The 13217-nt window shown below is 32.8% G+C and overlaps 1 protein-coding gene across 4 annotated transcripts in view; it reads right to left on the reverse strand.

Annotated features, from left to right (window-relative positions):
- LOC146538818 (rho-related GTP-binding protein RhoN-like) overlaps positions 1–1497 on the reverse strand; it is a 102661-nt gene extending 101164 nt beyond the window's left edge. For all 4 annotated transcript variants that reach the window (XM_085185503.1, XM_085185504.1, XM_085185502.1 and 1 more), the window contains exon 1: positions 1335–1497. The gene's annotated coding sequence lies outside the window, so the exon portion shown is untranslated. The remainder of the gene's footprint in view (positions 1–1334) is intronic.
- Positions 1498–13217: the final 11720 nt, after the last annotated feature.

A 13217-nucleotide genomic window follows, 5' to 3' on the forward strand; every position in this document is an offset into this window, starting at 1 on the left:
CGATAATTATGGGTTCATTCATAGGAATAATAATATTTATTTTTAGTAGTAGACTATACTATAATAAAGCTGAAAAGTTTGTTTGGTTTGGCTGATCTCAGGAACTAAAGTTTTTGTTAGATACTCGAGGAAAGTTATTAATATAACTTACTGCAGGTATTTGAGGAGAGATGGGTATTTCGAGCACTTAGATGTTGTGCTATTTACAATTCTTCGTTACTTTCATTTGAACACGCTGGCGAAACCGCATGTACAAGCTAGTAGTAATACATATGGAAAATGGTAGGACGGAGAGACTAAACACTGCCATATCTTTGTCTAAAAAACTCCAAAAGTAAGTAGGTAAGTAACTTCTTATAAAAGATTTCAAAATGTTAATCATAAAATGTCATCGATATCCGAATTCGTTTAAATCAACTTTCACTTTGGGTGGTTGGTTATACATATTTTTTGTACGTTACTTTCAATAACAATGTAATATTTAGTTGTTTTTCATAATAATAATAATATGTTTCGTTGTAAAATATAATAGCAGAGAGTGTTCTAACACTACTACTTACTATACAGTAGAAATAATATATAGAAAATTTATAAAAAAAATATAAAGATATTACATTCCGATAATAACCAAAACCATAAAAACAACAACTTACCCAACATCAAAACCATAAATATCTATAAAGAAAAAACTGTTACTACAAATAAAAAGTTAATATTTAACTCTTACAGTTAAATTTAACTGCAATTGCCTGAATAAACCAAACGTAATGGGGAACCCGGTTAAACGTACCATTGTTTCCTTCTCGATATCAGAACTCTCATTATTGGAATGGGTGCTTGAGATGGATCGCTTGTTTGCTCGGAGCTCTTGGTATATTACCATAACGCTCCAACGACTATTAAGCTTAAATGATTTTATGGAAAATTTTGCTATAAAATCCTAAAATAATATTTAGAAATACTAGCTTTCACTTGCGGCTTCGTCTGCATAATCAAATAGCAATAAGTAAAATGATAACACAGAATGATTGAAGAGATTTGTTTTAATTTAAACCAGTTCTAGAGATAAGCGTGTTTAACCTAATAAATTCTTTGGATTTTTATTATAATTATAAAAGAAATAAATGATTATAATAAGTAAATTTTAAGCTACCGTCTTAAATAATTTCGAAACATTACACAACGTTACGTCTGAAGTAAACAATAGTGTCAATAATTGCAGCGAAATTCCTTCCCACGGTTGACCGGACGAAAAACAGGTTCCACTTGCATACCATAAGAAATTAACTCGTCCGTCAGTCGGTGTGGTTGTTACGAAAAAACTCATAAATTACCTTCAATTTATCCCACTGGAAATCGTGATCACTTAGCACAAAACACACACATAACTTAAAACTTTGTTCAAAGTAAAAATATGTGCAGCAAACTCGCGAAAGCCGGTATTTATTTTCAAACGACACGTCCACCTCCTCTGACGGTCGGAGCGATACTGGTGAATGCGGGATCCATTCTAGAATACTACGAGATACGGCCATTCAGGTATGTGAACAACCTCTTATATTGCCAACACAAACTAATCTAACCTTTAATAATAAGTTAATAAAATCTATAATTGCCTGTTTGATAATGTAGTGATAAGGCTGCGTCGATATCAGCTGCGTCTAGGATCCCGAATAGAGAGAGACGGCAATATCTGATGTGTGAGTGTTAGAACGAGATAGAAGTGTTTGGACATTCGAGATGATTGAACCGTGAAATTTTTATTTGATTCAAAAGCACAGCATCTCAACAATGGTTAGGAATATGCACTTGTCTAGTCGTCACTTATTTTTAATAAAAAATAATATAATTTATTAACTAATATTATATTAAAATAATAATTAATAATAGTAATAGTGTTATTACCATTACTTATTAACAAAGCTTGTTTAATAAATTGAGGAGATATTGGGCTTGATATGGAAAAAACATCGATAATCAAGGCTTATACAAGCGCGGTGTTAAACTCCGTCACTAAAAACACAACATTTAGAAAATTGTGCGCTTGGGGAACGGAGTGTCTTAACACTTAACATTAGATTATCTCAATGCTATAGAAGTTCATAAAAGATAAATTAAGATTTTTATTTATTACGCTATATCCCTATAGTTCATAATAAGGATAGGGAGGTCTTGCGTATTGAAAAGCGAGTCGAATGGGAATTGCTTAAGAAGTATTTAAGGTATTAAGAGTAATTCTCTATCCCATTAGTATCCTAGGATTTTATTACTTTTACTTCTAGTCTAGATATATTTTCTCAATTCAGAACTAAGAATACACAGAAGATCATTGAACTTCTAAGTTTTATTTCGTACTTACCAGTGATTCTACGACCAGATCAAATATATATGTTTATTAAATTACAATACATTGATCTCACCAATGATTGAACAAATATTCTTCTTAAAGTGTCGCATCCTGCTCTTTGATACGCTCGAAATTCCAGTCTATATTCGATAATAGTTTAATTCTACTGTTTTTCACGTTTTATTTCAATGTTAGATTAGTGTCCAAACACTGTTCACTTCGTTCTTCCCGAATTCGAGGTACTCGTAGTGTGGCGGAACTTAACGCCGAGCTTTTTAAATGACTTATTCTGACTATATATTAAAAAATAATGATGAGATTGATGAGATTTTAGTCCATTCTTCAGTTTCTGTTCATTTATAGATTCTCTGAAGCTGAGCCAAAGTGGTTCATTACTAAACCAGGTTGGATAGATGATATAATAATATATTATAACATAAACATTTTTCATTTTGGTACAATTGGACAGCGTCTGACTGAAAACATGATGGGTGTGGGTTCAATTCCCAACCGGGGCAAAAATTATTATCATTCTCCTACTCTAGAAGACAAAGTCCACCGTTGAGTTTCGTCACTTAACATTCAGTGTCTCGATTTTGAAAGTGGAGAACGAAATATGCATGCAGTATGCGGGATAACGCGTGAAAATAAAAAAAATACATTCCCCAAGTACTCATTGAACACATACTGTACGTACTACCACAGCGTTAAATTAAGCACAATTTAACTATAACATAACTTTAATCTCTCTATATTACGCAGAGACAAGTAGCACATTTACTATTTTACAATTTTGCGGCATTTTCTATAGCAGGTAGTCTTTTTTTAAGTGGCAATGTAATTGAGAACGAAGGGACTACTAAACTCCGGGCGTCCCATTCATTTTTTTTACACATCTTTGGAAGAATAGAAGAAGAAGAATTGTTATATCTTTAAAGACATAATTTCAATGCTTTTGTTGCATAGCTCTGATGAATGTGGGTTAAAAAAATATTTTAAATGAATCCAATTTTACTAAGATTAGTTGAAATAGGCCTAAAATTTATATTATAGTATAACACCTATACATTACGCTCATTTGGTGCTACAATAATATATTTGCAATTTTTTAAATATTTTTTGCAAATTTTGAATCATATTTAAATACTTTTTTTAAATATTACAATTTCGTCATCCTTGTAGTAGATTTAACTAAATACAAATGAAAAATCAGCTTCACGCTGTATCCCGCACGCAGCACGGTAGGTAGAAGGAACCTAGTGTTAAGATACCCCGTTCCCCACTTTGTGCCGAATTCTGGAGGCATTGCGTGTTGAGTGGCAGAACTCAACGCCGCGCTTTACCTCGACACCAGAGCGAAGAAATGTAAATATAAACGTAAATAAATATTGCACTTCCTCGAATGGGGATTGAACCCACAACCGTCGCGTTACAGTCACACCCTTGTGCCGCTGCGCCACGACGGCCTCAAGATATAGAGGCCGGATATTACTAGCTCTCGGTATATATTTCTTGACTAGCGGACGCGCGCAGCTTCGCTTGCGTAATTAGGGGTGAATTCTAATAAACCACGAAACATGTGTTCAATGAAATATTTTTAAGAGTCTAAATTAAAAATTTTATAATAATCGGTAGCGTTTTAAAGATTTTTCCATACAAAGTTTCAACCCCTTATTTGCACCCTTAGGGGAAGAATTCTAGAAAACCATGAAACATGTGCTCAATTAAATACTTTTAAGAGTCTGAATTTCAAATTTTATAAAAATTGGTGCCGATTTAAAAAAAAATCTATACAAACTTTCAACCCCTTATTTGCATCCTTAGGGGGAGAATTCTAGAAAACGCTGAAACACGTGTTCAATTAAATACTTTTAAAAATCTAAATTTCAAATTTTATAAAAATCTGTGCCGATTTAATTTTTTTTCCATACAAACTTTGAACCCCTCTTTCATAACTTTAGGGTTAAAATTTTTCAAAATCCCTTCTTAGTGGATGTCCAGATTACGAAAGTAAACATATGTCCAAATTTCACGCTTCTATGCACAGCGGTTACGGCTGTGCGTGCGTCTTACCTCAGTCAGTGAGGACAAGTTCTTTTATATATATAGATAAGAAAGACCTTGAAAGCCCTTTTATATAGACACTACTGGTTCACAGTGATACAGTGTCTAATTGTAATGTAATGATAGTTATGATTTCAATTCTTACTTCTAAGAAAATTTATTTATATATGTTTTTAATTCTCCGCTTTGGTATGAGAAATCTCAGCGTTAAGTTGTGCCACTCAGTACACAATGAGGCGTAGAGTAGAGAACGGAGTGTTTTAGCACTAGGTTCTCAGCCTACCCTGCTGTATGCGGTAGGTATATGAAGCTACTTTGTATTTTTATAAAAACCAAACTATTAAAAATATAATCAAACTAGACTAGCTTTAATTCTTATTTACAAGTAGGTACTCTCTTTATCCTGTTGAACTCATTTTAAACCTACAATTAGGGTCAGTAGCAACAAGTTAGTAATTGTCACAACAACTGTGCAAATAATTTACGAGACTCGGTGTTTTTTATCCGACTGTGTTAACGGAAGAGAGGGTTATGTATTTATAGTATGATGAGAATAACTAAATCTATATCTATATATATATATAAAATCGAAAGGTCACTCACTCATCACGAAATCTCAGAAACTACATGTGCTAGAAATCTCAAATTTTGCATAGGAGTTATTTATAGGACGTAGGTGCTCGCTAAGACGGGAATTTGCAATATTCGACTTCTAAAGGGTTGTTTTTGGGGTCGAAAATTTGTATGAAACTTCGTTACTACAAATGCTAGGAGTCTCAAATTTTGCATAGACGTCACTAGGACACATCCATGGAGACAGAAATTAATAATAACATAGTTCACGCGGGTGAAACCGCGAGCGGGCCGCTAGTATTCTATATTTTCTTTAAGCCGGAGCCTTGGGGGATTATGTTCATTTTATCATCTTTATATCTCTATCAGCTGTGAACATGTGAGTGTTAAGAGAGGCAGGAGGAGACCTTGCTTGACCTTCAATATGACTGGAGGTAGAGTATGAGTAGAGTATGAGAAATCTTCAATATATTTATCAAATACAGAACAAATAAAATTTCACATACATTTATTCCGTACCAGTATCATTAAATAAAAGGAAAACTAACTTGAAGCAAAACTTGCAAGAAATTCTACATATAAAGTTATACAATATACATATTTTAAGATAAGAAAAGGATGTAGAATTGCTTCGTTGCATAAATGTAATTCGATCGCAGATAAGTTTTGGACGAACACTGTTATTTGATGTCAGTCTAAGTTGAAGAAATAAAATAAACATAATTAAACTATAGTGTTGTTATTCTTACTCGGAGGAGTGACTCGTTGTATGGTTACCTACTATGACATTCCGTTCCCCACTTTCCGCCGAATTTTGGAGACATTGCGTGTTGTGTGACGGAACTAAACGCCGCGTTTTGCCTCGAAACCAGAGCAAAAAAAGAAAATATAAATTTAAATAAATATTTTATTTCCTCGAGTGAGGATCGAACCCACAACCGTCACGCCACTGCGCCACGACCGCCTCTCTCATATATTATATATTACTATATTTTTATATATATACCTACATAAAATTTATATTCTCCTCTCCAATAAACTTACGAATAATGCTTGTGCAGCAAAACCCCGATATTCCGTTGACTTATAAGCGAGTCGTGCTAGCTTCTATAAACTAGAGTGATAGCTATTGTATTGGGATTTGGAGCACAATCAGGTACACGGTGTACAATACACAAATGTATACACTATACTGTACAATGTACACACCCTGTATAAGGAACACGTGTAAACACCTCGATTAGACATGTTGGGACCTGTCAGGATAAGTTTCGTGGTTGACTTTGGACAAGCGTTGAAGCTAATAAAATATTCTTAGTTATTCATCTATTTTTCTTATTTTGAGGAAATAAATTTTTGAAAGTTTTTTTTACTTTTCATTGGTAGAACGACTTAATAAAACATGGTGGTTGTGGTGTGTTTGGTGGTGGTGGCGTTCGATTGGGGGAAACTATTCTTTAAATATTATTTTGTGATAACAACTTCACCTTCATAATATCAGTAAAGACAAACAAGATGTCTTATAAACAAATATATAATTCGGTAGAAATGGAAACAATTAGCAAAATATGTACCAGATATACCATATACGAATATAGTAAATATAAAATAAACGTGCCATCAGCACGAGCTCATGCAAAGTAGTCCGTCCACGCTCCACGCGGTGAATACGGAGCAGCGACGTGTATCGCTTGACCGGACGCGTCTGGACGTGGACTGGTCTGGTTTCTGGTATCATACATGAATCATAATGCAACTTGGAAATATGCTTCTATTACGTTTTTTTTATGTTTAGCTCAATTAAGCTAAAAAAACAGCAGTGGGAGGCCTTTGTGGCGCAGTGGGGTTGTTTTCTATTTTCATTTCCTGGTGGTAATGAGCTGAAAGCACGGTGTTGAGTTCCGCCACGCAATAAATTTTAAATGTATAATAGAACTAAGTAACGAAATCTAACTTAGAGCGAGCGAGGAAGCTAGCACCTACAGGTAATACTAGTTCAGGAAAGTAATGAATACTGAAAACTACTCTTTTGTGGTTAAATCCTAAAAAATAATAGCCTTAAAAAGGGGGTGTAAAATTTGGGGTATTGAAAGCTGAATTTCATAAAAAGCTCATAAAAAGCTCGAGAAGCTCTAATTTTTGTATGGGACCGCCCAACGGTGGGCGAGCTCAATTCGTGCTTGTCCGTTTTTTTTTTTTCATTTTTTGCTTCGCGCTAAACAAAGTGCGACTTCCGCCTTTCAAGAAACATATCCTCAATAATTCGACGAAAAGTTTAAGAAGGACGCTTCGTTCTCCACTTCTTAACACAAGGTTCCCGCTGACTACCCTGTCATTGAGGATAAAGCGTATTTTAAATAATATTTACAAAGTTGGAAATTGAAAGGAAAAATGTTGAAATGCTATTCAATTTTCTTGCAGTGTCAGCAATTTGTTTCCTTAGATTAAGTTTAATGAGAGATTCCAGTGTATTTGTCGGCGAAGCATTTGGTTAATTAAAAAGTTGCATTCTCCCGCTTTCATTTTTTTACAAACTTTTCGACGCGACATAATATGGAAATTAAATGTTTTAAGGTCTTGAAGAATTTGTATATATTTTTTTGGTTACAAAATTATTATCATAATTAAGAGGAGAAGAGGAAGAGACTTTTTGTTCGCCTTTTACTACCCAACATCGTTCGCTTCGCTCGCAGTAATGATAATGTTTAATAATAAATAAACTATGTGAAGCACAATCATGTTTATTATTTTATTTAGCCTAATCTGTAAGAAAAGGAGGCTATCAATTCTACTGTATTTTTTGTATTATAGAAGACTAACGACGGTGCTAGACACGATAATATCATGATGATCTTTACAGTAAAAAAAGCAAGGAAGCGATTCCTGCTGGCTAAAGAATCTGTGGAATATAAGGGTGCACCGTACAGCATAAAAAATGAAGATTAAAAAACAGCTTAAACATCGAGCTTCTGTGAGAACAGTCATATTATTTAGTCATATATATATAGGACCGAAGCTTTCGCTAAGTAAAATCTGGCTAATAATAAAGACGGACATTCAGGCCCCTCGTTAGAACATACTGTTTGCTATTTCAAGTGGACCTTTGACAATGATGTTGTAACAAATAATAAATCGATATAACGTTTATTAATATTAGAAATAAGGTTGAAAATCCAATGCGAACTTATAAGTGATTTATGTATACCAGTATATTACATATATAATAGATATGTTAGTCTTTGTCTACATTCATCTCGTAGATTAGACTGCCTTCAGTTTACACGTGATGGTCCTAGACATTGTCCTGTAAATGTAAAACACTTTATTAATATAATTAACGTAACTTGTTATATGTACCTATGAAAATATATTTTTTTGAAAAATTTCTTTTAAGGATTATAGTGCTGTATTAAGGTCTGTGAATTAAAGATGGACAGTATTTTGTTGGATTATCCGTTTAGTAGGGCTCACATAGGTAATGTGTCATGTCATACATATCTTATTTATTTCTATTTGAAAGACCGAGCAAAGCCGCAAGTAAAAGCTAGTAAGTACTGCATAAAGATGCAAAAAAATTATATCATCTATTAATTTATTTATTAATTTGCTCGTTTTCTTATAAAAAATACTATTACTCCAATTTTATATAGTCTCTAAAGTAAATTCAATTACTGTAAAACCAAGAATGCAATGAAAATACTAAAATATTTTTAATATGAAATTGCTAAATTGCTATTTTGATATGGTTAAGAATAGCTTATTTCAAAGAAAATACTGCAGAATTATTATTATAACGAACGCACAAAGGCATATTTGAAAATCTTTTAAAAACTTGCATGAATTTGGGCTGGTTTCCTTGTTCATGCATGGACTAGCTGAAAATTAACACTGTAGGGTACGTTACATTTACAAACTACGTAAAGTAATGGAATTTGAAGATTTTGCCTCCTTTTTCCCTTTTTCATAATAGTTAAGATAGAGGGAAAGTAGTGTAAGACTCTCAGTTTTCACGCACCACCAAATATTAAGAACTATATCCTGCGCTTCGTTTTGTTACCAGAACAAGAAATTTAAAATAATTAATTTAGGTATCGAATCTACAAGCACCACGACGACCTCCACGTACAAAAACCTTTCAGAATACTTGAAAACCATTTGATTAAAAGCAAAATAATCAGATAAGTTTTGGATTAAAACTATTTCTAGTGAAATGAAATGAATGCGACGGAGCGTAAACTCCATCAAAAGTTATAGAAAAGATCTCTTTGAGGCCGCTTCCCAGCGTCTTATGAAAAGATGCAGATCTTGAAGCCTGGATGTCAAGTTGGTAATATGAAATATTTTATTCATTCCTCGTTCTATTCAAAATAATTATTTTAGATTTAAGTACTTAATGGGAAATATATTTAATATAAATATTTTTATTTCAGTATAAAAACAATATTGAGCAGGTATTAATATAATAAAATTCCGCAGTGAATTCTAAGTTATATGTAAAGAAAACTCTAACAAATAAAGCTTATTACACTGTTCAAGAATATTTAGAGGATAAACATATATGGAATTAATGTCTATTGAATGTAATGAAGGAAAGCTGCTGATAAATGTAATAATTAAATTATACCATTGACTTTGAAAAGAGCAACTGTTGAGTTTCTTGCCGGCTCTTTTCAGCAGAACTGCCTTCCGAACCGGTGGTAGCCTTTTGTTTATATGTTCATTGGACGATTCAAAACTACTTACAATAATCTTATTTGAATGAAGAATATTTTTAATTCGAATTATACAAAGCAAAACATGGCGTTAAGTTCCGCCACGTAACACAACGTCTCAAAAAATATTGCAAAAATAAAAAATAAGGCACTCGATTTAATTGTGTATATGCATCTATTTCTACTAATTTAACATCAATTAAATCCTTAATTGTCGATTCTGTGTAAGGACTACAAGTTAACATCTAGACCTAGGAGTAATTAACAGATGAAGTTCGAACATTAGTTTAGCTAACTAAAGCAAGACCAGTCTAGTTTGGTTAGTGTAGCGTTTAAAGCGTAATTAAATGTTAGTTTTATACTGGGAGTTCCAGCATCTCCATTTCGATGAACTGGAGTGGAATAAATGTATTGCAGATGTTGTTTGGTGGTTGCGAGTTCAATAAATTACATTGAGGCGGTTTTGGCAGTGGCAGAAGTATATGTCTGAAAACGCAACTCTTGAGGGTTCAATTTCCACTCGGGGAATTAATTATTATCTATTTTTTAAATTTTGTATTAATAATTTCATTTCCTCGCTCTGGTAAAAAGGTAAAGCGCGATGTTCAGTTCCATCACTCAACATGCAACGACTCAAAAATTCGGCGGAAAATGGGGAACGGAGAGAACTCTGTCTACCCTACTATATAGTTGATACAGCGTGAAGGTTGTAACGATCCATAAATAATAATAATTTATTACAGTATATTATAAATATAATTAATAATATTATTAGCTTATAAATAAATAAAAAAATAATTTAATCATTATAAATAATCTTTGTGTATTATAATTCAAAAGAAATGATAACACAATTAAAGCTTTTAATATTGCAAAATATAATGTTGGCTGAATAAATCACTGTCAACGTCAACGTCGAAAAAAAAAGATATTTTGTGATATTTTATATTTGCAAAGCCATGTGAGATAGTGATTGTGATACAAGTATTCGAAGACGGTTCGTTTCGGAATACTTCGTCGGTAAGTTTTTAATATCTTATTATTAAAACAAAGAAGAGTTATATATATCGTTAGTTTACAGAGATATATATTATTTCATTATTAAGTGAAAATAAATGTATAAAATTCATGTGGTACCTATGTAAAGTTACAAATTTAATAATGTACGCAGAATGCTTGCCGCCATCTTTGTTAGATGCGTGTATATGAATCGTGAAATTAAAGTTATATGAGATTTTTTTTTTTTTTTATATGTAGGTATGTCATTGCTGCGTGAGGTGTGGGTTCGTTGCCTGTTCTGTGTAATGGTTATAATTAAATTGTTTTCATCCCCCCGCCCTTATGTCTGGTAGAGAGCGGCGTTAAGTTCCACCAGAATACTCAACACTGAATGTCTTCAAACTTCGCTATGTACGGAGCAAAATGTGAAACTCAGAAAACAACATTAAAAATCAACATAAAAATTAAATAACATTACTTGCATATTTTTACATGCAAAAGAAATTATAATATTCTAAAAGGCGAAGTCAGCGAGACATTCGGAGCGAGCCGGGGTGATTTAATTAAAAGTTATTGTTTTGCCTCTGTTCTCTTAGCCGCTCGGCTGCTGCTCGAAATGTGTCAGTATCATTGTTTTACTCTAACCCTACCCTAGTCCAATAATACTTGCACTTTATTACTACAGGAAGTGAAAGAAATAGAAATGAGTTTTTTCTTCTCACCCGACTGCGATCAACCCCGAAAAGAGGATTATGTTGTTAGCGTAAGTAAGTATGTATGTCCGTTCCTTTGTTCTTTGTTGTGACTGTTAAACCGACTTTTGGCGAATTTTATTGGATATTATTAGTTTATTTAATTTAGGTAGGTGTGTTGAAACTATCTTCTGACGTTATTTAAACGCTGTATAAAAAAATACTTATTTTAGGTACCCTTCGCGCTCACTAACCCAAACTACGACAAAAAACATTCTTAAGGAATAATTCTTCAAATTTAACAGTAAAATTAGATAATAGAAATAGGCGGTTCATTAAAACTTTAGCACGATCCACAAAGAGTGAATCCAATGAATAAGAAAAATGGCACAATTACGTCCACAAAGAGAAGTCTAGATGATCTCTTAATAATAGAATGGTGGAGAGTAAGGTATTTTATTAAATAAATTATATTTTTACAATTGGTCGACTTTTAATGTTTAAGTTTTATATACAAATTTAAAGATTTTTTATGTAAATTTGGTTTTTTCTTGACTATCGTAACTCAGTTGTTAAGATTCAGAATATAAACGACGATTGTGGATTCCATTTTGGCTATAAAAAATGCTATAAATATGTTGGTTGGTTATTCAAATAATTCAACCCTCTGTTTACAGCCGCAAGACTAGGAGTCCCGCATGGGGGGCGCCCTTGCTGCAGAAGATAACTTCTCAAACAGCTCTACATAGCTGCTTGCTTGCACTGTCTCAAAATTATGAAAAATAATTGAGTTATGCGCGGGATACAGTGTGAAGTTTAAAAATATAACCCAGTGATTTTTAACTTTTTTTAGTAAATAATAGGTATATATGTTAACAACTTTTCAATTTAAGCGTTTTCAAGAGACAACTAGTCATTTATTTTTTATACCTTTTCAATATGTTTTTACATTTAAATAATAATATTATTACTAATCAATTTCCCATTTTGTATTTAGGTCTTAGATAAGTAATTTGAATAGAACGGGGAATGAATAAAATATTTCATATTCCCAACTTGACATCCAGTCTTCAAGATCTGCATCTTTTCACAAGACGCTGGGAAGCGGCCTCAAAGAGATCTTTTCTATAACTTTTGATGGAGTTTACGCTCCGTCGCATTCATTTCATTTCACTAGAAATAGTTTTAATCCAAACTTATCTGATTATTTTGCTTTTAATAAAATGGATTTCAAGTATTTTGAATGGTTTTTATGGAGGTCGTCGTGGTGCTTGTAGATTCGTTTCCACTCGGAGAGATTAACTATTTTTATTTCCTTGTAAAACCAACAAGACAAGCGCGAGTTGTTGATTTAATATTCAACATGTAATATCTTAAACATTGGGCGGTGCGTGAAAACCGAGTATCTTAACACTTTCCCTATCTTGCTATACCTACGGGAAAAAAATAGAAACACGAGAAATGTAGTTTGTAAATGTAACATACTCTACAGTCAATTGTTGTCCAGCATTGTTAATTATTCGTGCAGCTTGTCCATGCACGAACAAGAAAACTGGCTCAAATTCATAAAAGTTTGTCGCTATAAATTTTGTAAACAGAAATTGCTCTCAAAAGATTTTCAAATATGCCTTTGTACTTTATGTATGTTCGTTATATTACTAATTTTGCAGTATTTTCTTTGAAAGAAGTACATACTGAAATAGCAATTCAGCAATTTGATATTAAAAATATTTTAGTATTTTGTTGCATTCTTGATTCTACAGTAACTGAATTTTAGAGACTATAAAAATGGAGGCGTGACACTCGAGGAAGTGATATATTTATTTACGT

Source organism: Heliconius melpomene, chromosome 5, assembly GCF_056956725.1.
Source record: "Heliconius melpomene rosina isolate 202511_hmr_F chromosome 5, ASM5695672v1, whole genome shotgun sequence".
Taxonomy (NCBI): Eukaryota; Metazoa; Arthropoda; class Insecta; order Lepidoptera; family Nymphalidae; genus Heliconius; species Heliconius melpomene.